At 36.9% G+C, this 9,425-nt stretch overlaps 1 pseudogene; it reads left to right on the top strand.

The window, feature by feature from the left end:
• LOC609509 (TBP-like 1 pseudogene) lies at nucleotides 6,020-7,274 on the top strand (annotated as a pseudogene).

Here is a 9,425-nt window from a genome sequence, read left to right as displayed (position 1 = left end):
ATGTATATGTATTGGCACCCTGTCAAAATTCTGACAGGAACACAATTATTACAGGCATGTTTAACATACCACTATTGTTCTTTGACAAGTAAAGCAGATAAAAATTTTTTAAAGGCTATACAGGATATAGATAATATAATTAATAAAGATGAAATAAAAGTTAGATATTAAAGATTGTCTCCCACAAATAGAAAAATATACCTTTCTATTAAATTTTATATACTAACTATAAAATTTATTACGTGCCAGTCTAAAAAGAAACAAACAAAAAACTTAGCTCCTGAAAAGGAAGATATTATCCAATCCGCATTGTCTGATTAGAATATCACTTAAAAAGAAAGAAAAAAGGAATTGAAAATATCAAGCAAACAGATTAAAACTGAACTGTCAGTTGAAGAGAGGAAGAATACTCTTCTAAGTAACTACTAAACCTAAATTAAAACACAATTACATCATATTTAGAAAATGTTAAATATAAGAATTGTGCTTTTCAAAACATGGATTCCCTAAAGCTCCACTCAGATATCAATCCATATTCTTAATACCTTCGTTATAATATAAATTACTATTCAGTTCAGACCTTTAAGTACAGAAGAGCAACTCTAGTGAAACTAAAGGAAAATATTAAGAGAAAACATTATTCAAATAAAATATGTAAAATAAAAAATAAAATAAAAACTGAAGTCTGATCATATAAAAATAAAATAGGACATTAGTAATCTAATTAGAAATGGGGATGAAGATAAAGAGAAAAAAGCTACTGAAAATAAAAAAGTAAATACATATATACACATCAGATGCTCTATAATTATCATCTTTGTTGGGTTTTATGATCAGAAAAGTAAATAATTTTTTAAAAGATTTTATTTATTTGAGAGAGAGAGAGCACATGCACAAGGGTGGGGAAGGGGCAGAGGGAGAGGGAGAAGAAGACTCCCCACTGAGCTGGGAGTGGGATGCAGGATCCCAAGACACCAAGATCATGACCTGAGAGGAAGTCAGACACCCAACTGACTGATCCACTCAGGCACCCCAATAATTATTTTGTGAAAGGAAAATGTATCTACTCAAAACATCACCTTGTGTTCTTTGATGATTTTGTGTATGTGTTGTTTCGTTAGAAAACTTAACACAAACACATTTAAAGTATGCAATGGTGGGGCAGCCCCGTGGCTCAGCGATTTAGCACCACCTTCAGCGCAAGGCCTGATCCTGAAGACCTGGCATGGAGTCCCGCATTGGGCTGTCTGCATGGAGCCTGCTTCTCCCTCTGCCTATGTCTCTGCCTCTTTCTCTCTCTCTGTGTCTCTCATGAATAAATAAGATTTTTAAAAAAATAATTAAAATAATAAAGTACACAATGGCATAGCGTTAACTATAGATATGCTAGACAGCAGATCTCTAGACCTGGCCTAATTGAAACTTTAAACACATTGAGCAAGAATTCCCTGGGAATGTTTGGTACCTTGACTGTGGTGGTAGTAAAATGGGCATATATACATGTGCACACTCACCAAGCTGTATATATTAAATATGTATGCTACTTTGCATGTCAATTATACCTCAATAATGCTTTAAAAATATGAAATAATGAGGGTGCCTGGATGGTTCAGTCAGTTAAGCATCCAACTCTTGGTTTTGACTCAGGTCATGATCTCTGGGTCATGAGATCGAGCCCTGCATGGAGTCTGCACTCAGCAGGAAGTCTACTTGAGATACTCTCTCTTCCTCTCCCTCTGCCCGTCCCTCGACTTGTACTTTTTCTCTTTCTCTTAAAAAAAAAAAAATGTGTGTGTATGTATACACACATACATATGTATATGAAATTGTCATCATGAAAGACTCTAAGACGAATAATTTTAGAGGAATAGGATGGGGAGCTAAGAGGTTGGAAACCACCCCTAGGTTGAAGTATGAACAGGTGATAAGACCATGAAGACAGTACATTAAAAAAAAAAAAAAAAAAAAGACAGTACATATAGACTTAGTAACTTGGCTGCAGAGTTAGTGCTATGACTAAAAAGAAACATATGTGATTGAGGAGATACATGTTTCCCTCACTATTTGAAAGTAGTGCATTTCCATGAAGGCTTTCATAAACTGAAATGATGTAAATAAAAGAACCAATTACCATTTATTTATATGGAAAAAGTTTTAGTGTTCCAGTCCCAAAAAATAACTTCTCTTAGTCTTTTCCTGATACCTTAGGACATACTTTGCTAATAAATACACAAAATAATGGAGGTTAAACACAGATACTCACAGACACAGCCCAAAGCTATGGTACTTGATGCTGAGATGCTGAGCACATTCCTAGGAAAGGGCCACTGCACTCCTCCACGTGCACGCTGCTCCTGTAATGGCTGGGTGCAAAACAAATGCTGAATGCTGTTTTTGCTTTCCACCTTTTTCTATAAAGGTGGAAAATCCTTCTTGGGTTCCTTTTGGTTTGTGAAAGCAGGGACCAATGTAAGTCTATAATACAAACTTGAAAAGTGGGGGATATCTATACATTGATTTAATATGGAAGAGGTCTATGTTTTCTTGGTTGAAATATATAGAGGAAGGAAAGTGGTTGAAGTTAAGGAAAGGATTTAACTCACAGAAGAGTTTTTGGAGGAGAGTAGGTAGGATAATATTCATAGTATGGATGAGGAATAGTTTTAGCCAAGTAGGTGGAGCCAGGACGGAAGGAGAAGTGGAAATACCATTGATTTAAGCGTAGAGAGGTGAGGTGAAGTAAATTGAAGGACTTTGACTAAAAATCCCAGTCTTTTCCTGGTGAGACAGCAGTGAAAGGAAAAGGCTGGCATTATGTGATGGCAGGATGGTGGTAATGTAGGGCAAGGAACTGGAAGAGAGCTGAGGTGACATAAATTATTGAAGGCTCAAATGGTCTAGACTGAATATAGGAAATGGGCTGTGGGATGGACAGAGTGTAAAAGCCATAGGTTTTGTGTTAAGTCTGAGAATTAAGACACACACACACACAAAATGGAGAAAGCATTCTCTCCCATAGACTGTATCATACTTCTTCAATTTGACATTGAGCCAGCAAGCCCTCAGATTCGGCATGAACTAATCACAAACTTGTTGATGCTCTACAGCAAGGCTCCAATGGAGCGGAATGCCAATAAGCAAAATAGTGCCTTTCGATTCCAGCCACTAATGCTCCAAAATGTCTTTTCCTAGCTTTAGGGAAAACTAGCATCTGATTTCAAGAACCCTTGCTTTAAGAAAATTTAAACTTACAAAACATGTAAATTAGAAGACTATTGCCTATATGTACATTACCAAAATAAATAAATAAATAAATAAAACTGAGACCATAAAACAACAACACAGTATTTTCTTAGCAAACGTAATCCTCCTGATAGAATGATATACTATTGAATATCTTTAAGCATTTTTTTCCAGAAACATATCTGTGATAGATGAGCATAAGAAATGTGGCAAAACCTGAAATCCTTAAAGTTCTAAAATAGTTCTGGAATGATAACATTTCAAGGTGGTTTAGTAACTTTCGATATTCACTTAGCTTTTTTTTTTTCTTCTCTCTGAATGCAACAGGGTCTCAGTTGCCAGCTATTGGAAAAAAAAAACTGTGATTTATTGATTTTCATTAATTAGGAACTATAAAATCATGTGAACCACAAAAATTTACAAATGGCAAGCCATGTAGCAACAAGCAGTAGTTAAAAATTGTTACCTAAAGAGCTAACAAGACTACAGATTGAATACCAGCTCCATACATTACCTAGTAACCTAGTGACCTTAGATGAAGCTAAATTAAACCTCAGTTTCCTTATCTGTAAACCGGAGACAATATTACTCATCTAAGGTGCTGTGAATTGTTAAGGGAAATGAGACACATAAAATTACTTTTGCAAACTCTAAATCCTTGGACAAATCTAGTGTTACTGTATTTTGTAATTGTAATCCATCGGCTAGAGGGCTGGCAAAATCACAAATTGACAATTATAAAATCAGAAAGGACTTGTTGGCAGGCAAGGTTATCTAATACATTCACCTGGAAATATAATGGACTCTTTTTTAAAAAAAATTAGCACTGGCACCCACTGGACGAAAAGGTCACCTTCCTACTTAGTTAATTGCATATTCTGGCACAGGCTAGCACCCGTGTCAGCTTCTTTCTGTGGGGGCTACAGTGACAGAGAATTCTATCACAGGCAGAATTTAATTATAAAAAAACTGAGTCATTTAGATTTTTATTTACATTAAGCCTTCAGGCCAAACCAAAATTCTCACTACCTGTCAGCAGTGTCAGTTATACAGAGGAAAATATTCTAACTACAATTGCTATTGTTCACACTATTTTGTTATTTTAAGGAGTCATTCTGGCAGGGATTCAGCCAAAAGATAGGAGAAATGCATCTAAAACAATAACTATAAATAAAACATGAAATCTACAAAATAGAGTGTGTGATGCATATCTGACCTGAATACTGCATCAACCTTGAGCGAAACAACTGGATCACAAAGCATCTAGTCATCACATGAAATGAAGGAAGGTAAATTGGGGACAGATTACTATTGTTCCCACTTGCAAATTTTTCATTTATACAATTTCTACAGTGTGAAATTTTTCACAAGGTAATTCTGCAAGTCCCAACTAAGTGAATTTTGGAACTTATCTTCAGGAGAGCTAGTGGCATGTGGGCTATTAGAGTTGTACCTTCAAAAAAAGAATTTCTATTTTTTGTTTAGTGCATTGCAATTTAGATTTTATGTTAAATATCAAAATACAATATACCATAAATGCTATTATATGAAGAGAAACCCCTGCTAAGAGTATGTAGATGATTATCATCAGTTTTTTTGTATGTGTATTTATTTCTGGATCTGTTTCCCTACTTCTTTCAATATGTATGTTATCTCTCTATTTCTCTCTAGGTTATATATATATATATATATATATATATATATATATATTCTAAAACTTCAACAGATCCACCAAACTTTAGCCAATTATTTCCTTCTGTAAGGCATTCCTTTCTGTACTAATTATTTTAAAAGTGTTGCAAAAAATATTTTTACATGAGAACAGAGATTTATTTCCTTAGGTTAAATTTTCTAGAAACATGTATCTTGGGATGAACTCTTTTAGGGCTCTTGATACACAAGTATTTTGCTTTCTGTATAATTATATAATACAAAGAAAGAGTATTTAAAGAAGAAAGAGCCAGGTGACAAGGAAGCAATTTACTTTGGCTGAAACAAGTAGGATCAGCTAGATCAATAAGTCAAGAAGGACACTATCAATATTGAGAGCAGCATCTGGCCCCATAAGGAAGAAACAGGAAGGATTTTAAATGCTTTTTTCCAGTTATTTGAGATAACTGGAATCTTGGACATGCTACTGTCCAGATCTGCTTTCTAAAGAAGGCTTATGTTCATTTTTCTGATACTTCAAGACAATTTTGTGTTTTAGAAATTTTATGTTTTTAGAGTTTGCTCAATGAAACAAATAGAAAAGTTCACAAATTTCTCAGAGGCAAAGTTTAAAGAGTCTAAAGTTATCAATTCTAAATATATAGTGTATTCAATTCTGCATACACAGTTATCAATTCTGAATATATAATGCCATGATCATGGTAGGAAATATGGCGTCCTCAGAAGAAATTACTGAAAAAGACTTTCATGAAGTAGCTGTTTCCAGAGGTTGGGCAGAGGTAAGGGAACCGTCAAGGGCTGAGACTGATGTAGTTTTGAAACACAGGTGAGGTTTGGTGGTGTGGGGTCCAGAGTCAATGACCAAGAAAGAATTCTTGAGATGTCTTTGGTGTAAAATGGTGGTTTTATTAAAGCACAGGGATGGGACCATGGGCAGAAAGAGCTGATGCCCTGTGGTTGGTAAGGGGTGACTGATTATATACTTGGGAGTTGGAGATAAGGAAAAAAGAGCTTTTCAAAAGAACTTTTTTAGGCTTGCCATTGTCCAGGTTGTTTTTCCCTATGGCAAGGAATTAACATTAAGACGGTTGGGAGCCAGTACCCGGAACAACAAAGCACGAAAGACGGAGCCCGAGCCTCGGGGGCTCCTAGCAACGGGCCGGGGCGGGAGTTCCATGGAGACTGGGGAGCGCGCTCGCCTCATCATCATCCTTGTCCTCCAGCTTATCCTTCGCGTCCGACGTAACCGGCAGCAGCGCTGCCGCCGCGTTCTCTGCCGCCGCCCCCTCTTCCCACGGTAACCCTGATGTGATCTTCGTGGTGGGAAGCTAAGTTTTTAAACTACCCCAATGGATGCAGACAGTGATGTTGCATTGGACATTCTAATTACAAATGTAGTCTGTGTTTTTAGAACAAGATGCCATTTGAACTTAAGGAAGATTGCTTTGGAAGGAGCAAATGTAATTTATAAACGTGATGTTGGAAAAGTATTAATGAAGCTTAGAAAACCTAGAATTACAGCTACAATTTGGTCCTCAGGAAAAATTATTTGCACTGGAGCAACAAGTGAAGAAGAAGCTAAATTTGGTGCCAGACGTTTAGCTCGCAGCCTGCAGAAATTAGGTTTTCAGGTAATATTTACAGATTTTAAGGTCGTTAACGTTTTGGCAGTGTGTAACATGCCGTTTGAAATTCGTTTGCCAGAATTCACAAAGAACAATAGACCTCATGCCAGTTATGAACCTGAACTTCATCCTGCTGTGTGCTATCGGATAAAATCTCTAAGAGCTACATTACAGATTTTTTCAACAGGGAGTATCACAGTAACAGGGCCCAACGTAAAGGCTGTTGCTACCGCTGTGGAACAGATCTACCCATTTGTGTTTGAAAGCAGGAAAGAAATTTTATAATCCATCACTCAACTGGTTAGAACCTAACTGAGCACCTTTTAAAACCTGCCGCACATTGGACTCAAAACAAAAGGAAAACTGGACCAACAGTAATTGAGGATATAGACTCTTATATTCATTCATGGCTGCAGTGTGAGCTCCAGGCCCTTTGGGTTTTATTTCAGACCTTGCTGTAATATAAAAAGGAAGTTTACAAGACATGACATTGCTGCTTTTACAAAAGGACATTCTATTTATTTTCGCAGTAATTCTCATGTCCCCGTAAGCAGAGCTGTCACAGTGTGCACTACCTTAAACTGTTTCGTTAGTGTCATTATTTTTTCCCAGTTTGAGCTAATGTGTTTTATTTGTGAATAGTCTTTTACATTTTTGTATGCTGAATATGGGCACCAAAGAACCTGTAAAAGTTATCTTTTTCAATTGAATGTGCACAAATAAAAGTTTGCAAAAGAAAAAAAAAAAACAAAAAAAAAAAAAAAACAAAAACAAAAAAAAAAAAGACGGTTGGGAACTTCCTGGAGGAATGTCCTCTAGATCCCACCTGGAAGGGGGGCTGGTTGCAGAGTGTCAGCTTGTCCTCAGCTAATCTTCTGTTCCTGCACCAAGACAACAGTCAGGCACTAGCAAGAATGGGACTAATTTTACATGGGGATGGGAAATTTCAGGGGAGGAAACTATGTTCCCTGAGCCCAAATCAGAGGAATGGCTGCCAGAGAGAAGCTGTTGTCTGAAGATGTAGCTGCTGTCAAAACCATAGCTCAAAGAGTAAGATTGAGAAGATGTTATGGGAGTATACTTTGATGTCTCTCTTGACTTATTTCTTGCTTATCTTTTCTATTGTTGGAATCCAACAAGAAGCTAGATTGCAGTTAATATTTATAGAGTTGAGCTGTCTTGAGCATAGATGGGGGTGGAGAAGAGTCCGGAAAGGATGGTGTGGGGATGTGGATATCAGGAAAAGTGTTAATAAAAATAACAGCACATGTGGAAAAGTTAAAAGGTAATTTATATCAGTGCTTTGTAAATCTTAATGTACAAACACATCATTTGAGGATTTTGTTAATGTGCAGATTCTGATTCAGTAAATCTGGAGTAGGCCTGAGATTACTATCCATGTTGACTAATCCCCTAGCTGGTCCTGAGGTTGCTACTCTTCAGACTACATTTTGAGAGGTAAAGACTTGTAATATTATCAACATCGCTTCCTCTTAGGCATTTTCAATGTAGATTTCAGTGGTTTTCCAAGCAATTACCAAAAATCAGGAATAGTATGATGTCCATTTCATAAAGCATCACATTTGATTTGTGTAACAATCCCATAAGATGCGGGGATCCTGTCAACAGATGCAGGAGCTCTTTTGTAGGGGTGATAGGGCCATTCAGATAATACACAGTGCAGTCCATGTCCAGATTCTCAGGAGACTTGTTGGATGAGAGAGCTCTTCACCATGCCTTGGGAGCAAGACTGAAAGGATCATATTCCCAGATCAAAGGAGAATGTCTAGAATAAGGCTTGTAAGAGCCACACAAATATTCCTGACTTTGCTTCATAATTAATAATCCACATTTAACGGCAATCTGCAGAGATTTCACCAGGTGAGATGGGAAGACCCAAGCTCCATAAGCAATCTCCATTTACTATTCTGAGAGAAGTTTCCAGATAGAAATTAAATTCTATTAAATTTAATTAAATTAAATTTACAGTTTTGCACCAATGGAATTGCTATGTTCTCTGTCAACAGATGAAAGAATATAAAAATTCCGTATGTAGTTATGATGTAGTTTGGAGTGTTGGGGTCCAGAGCTAATGGTCAAGAAAGAATTCTTGAGATGTCTTTGGTGCAAAAAGGTGGTTTTATTAAAGCACAGGAACAGGACCCATGGGCAGAAAAAGCTGCCTTGGGATTGTGGAGGATGACTGATTATATACTTGGGACTGGTGGGGGAGAGGTTTCCCAAAGGACTTTCAAATGCAAAAGAAGACCTACAAGATACTGGAGGCCTTAATATTAAGACAATTGGGAGTTTCTGGAGGAAGGTTTATACTCTGCTTGTCTCAAGTATTTGTCAGTGGGCTGCTGATTATAAGGAAATTTAATTTTATTTCCTTTCTCTTCTGCCTTTGTTTCCCATATCACTTTGGAGGCCAGAGTGATGTTAGGGCTCCAGGAAATTGAGTCTATGGGTTTCTGGAGGTTAGGCTATTGATAAGTTGCTTTTTTCTTATAAATCACTAAGACATTTGTAAACTGGTAGAGACTTATGTCCTGCGGGACTGTGATCTCTATTAGTTAACCATTTGTTTTTTTCCCTTCCCTTAGTTTTAGGGCAGCTAAGGAGTGCCTGGGGAAAGGCACCTAGGGGGAGAGGGGCTTGCGGGGTGTCAGCTTATGCTTTGCCCTCAACTTGCCTTCCTCTTACCTCATCAGTTAACATTGTGCCACTGTGAATTTATTGGCTTTGATGAATGTGTCATGGTTATATAGGATGTTAATATTAAGGGAACTGGTGAATGGAATGTGGGAATACTGGATTATCTTTGTATCTTTCTGTAAACTTAAAATTATTTTGAGATAAAAACATTTAAAGATTATATAAATA

The sequence above is a fragment of the Canis lupus genome, chromosome 9 (genome assembly GCF_011100685.1).
Source record: "Canis lupus familiaris isolate Mischka breed German Shepherd chromosome 9, alternate assembly UU_Cfam_GSD_1.0, whole genome shotgun sequence".
Lineage (NCBI taxonomy): Eukaryota > Metazoa > Chordata > Mammalia > Carnivora > Canidae > Canis > Canis lupus.
This window is presented reverse-complemented; position numbering and strand designations above follow the sequence as displayed.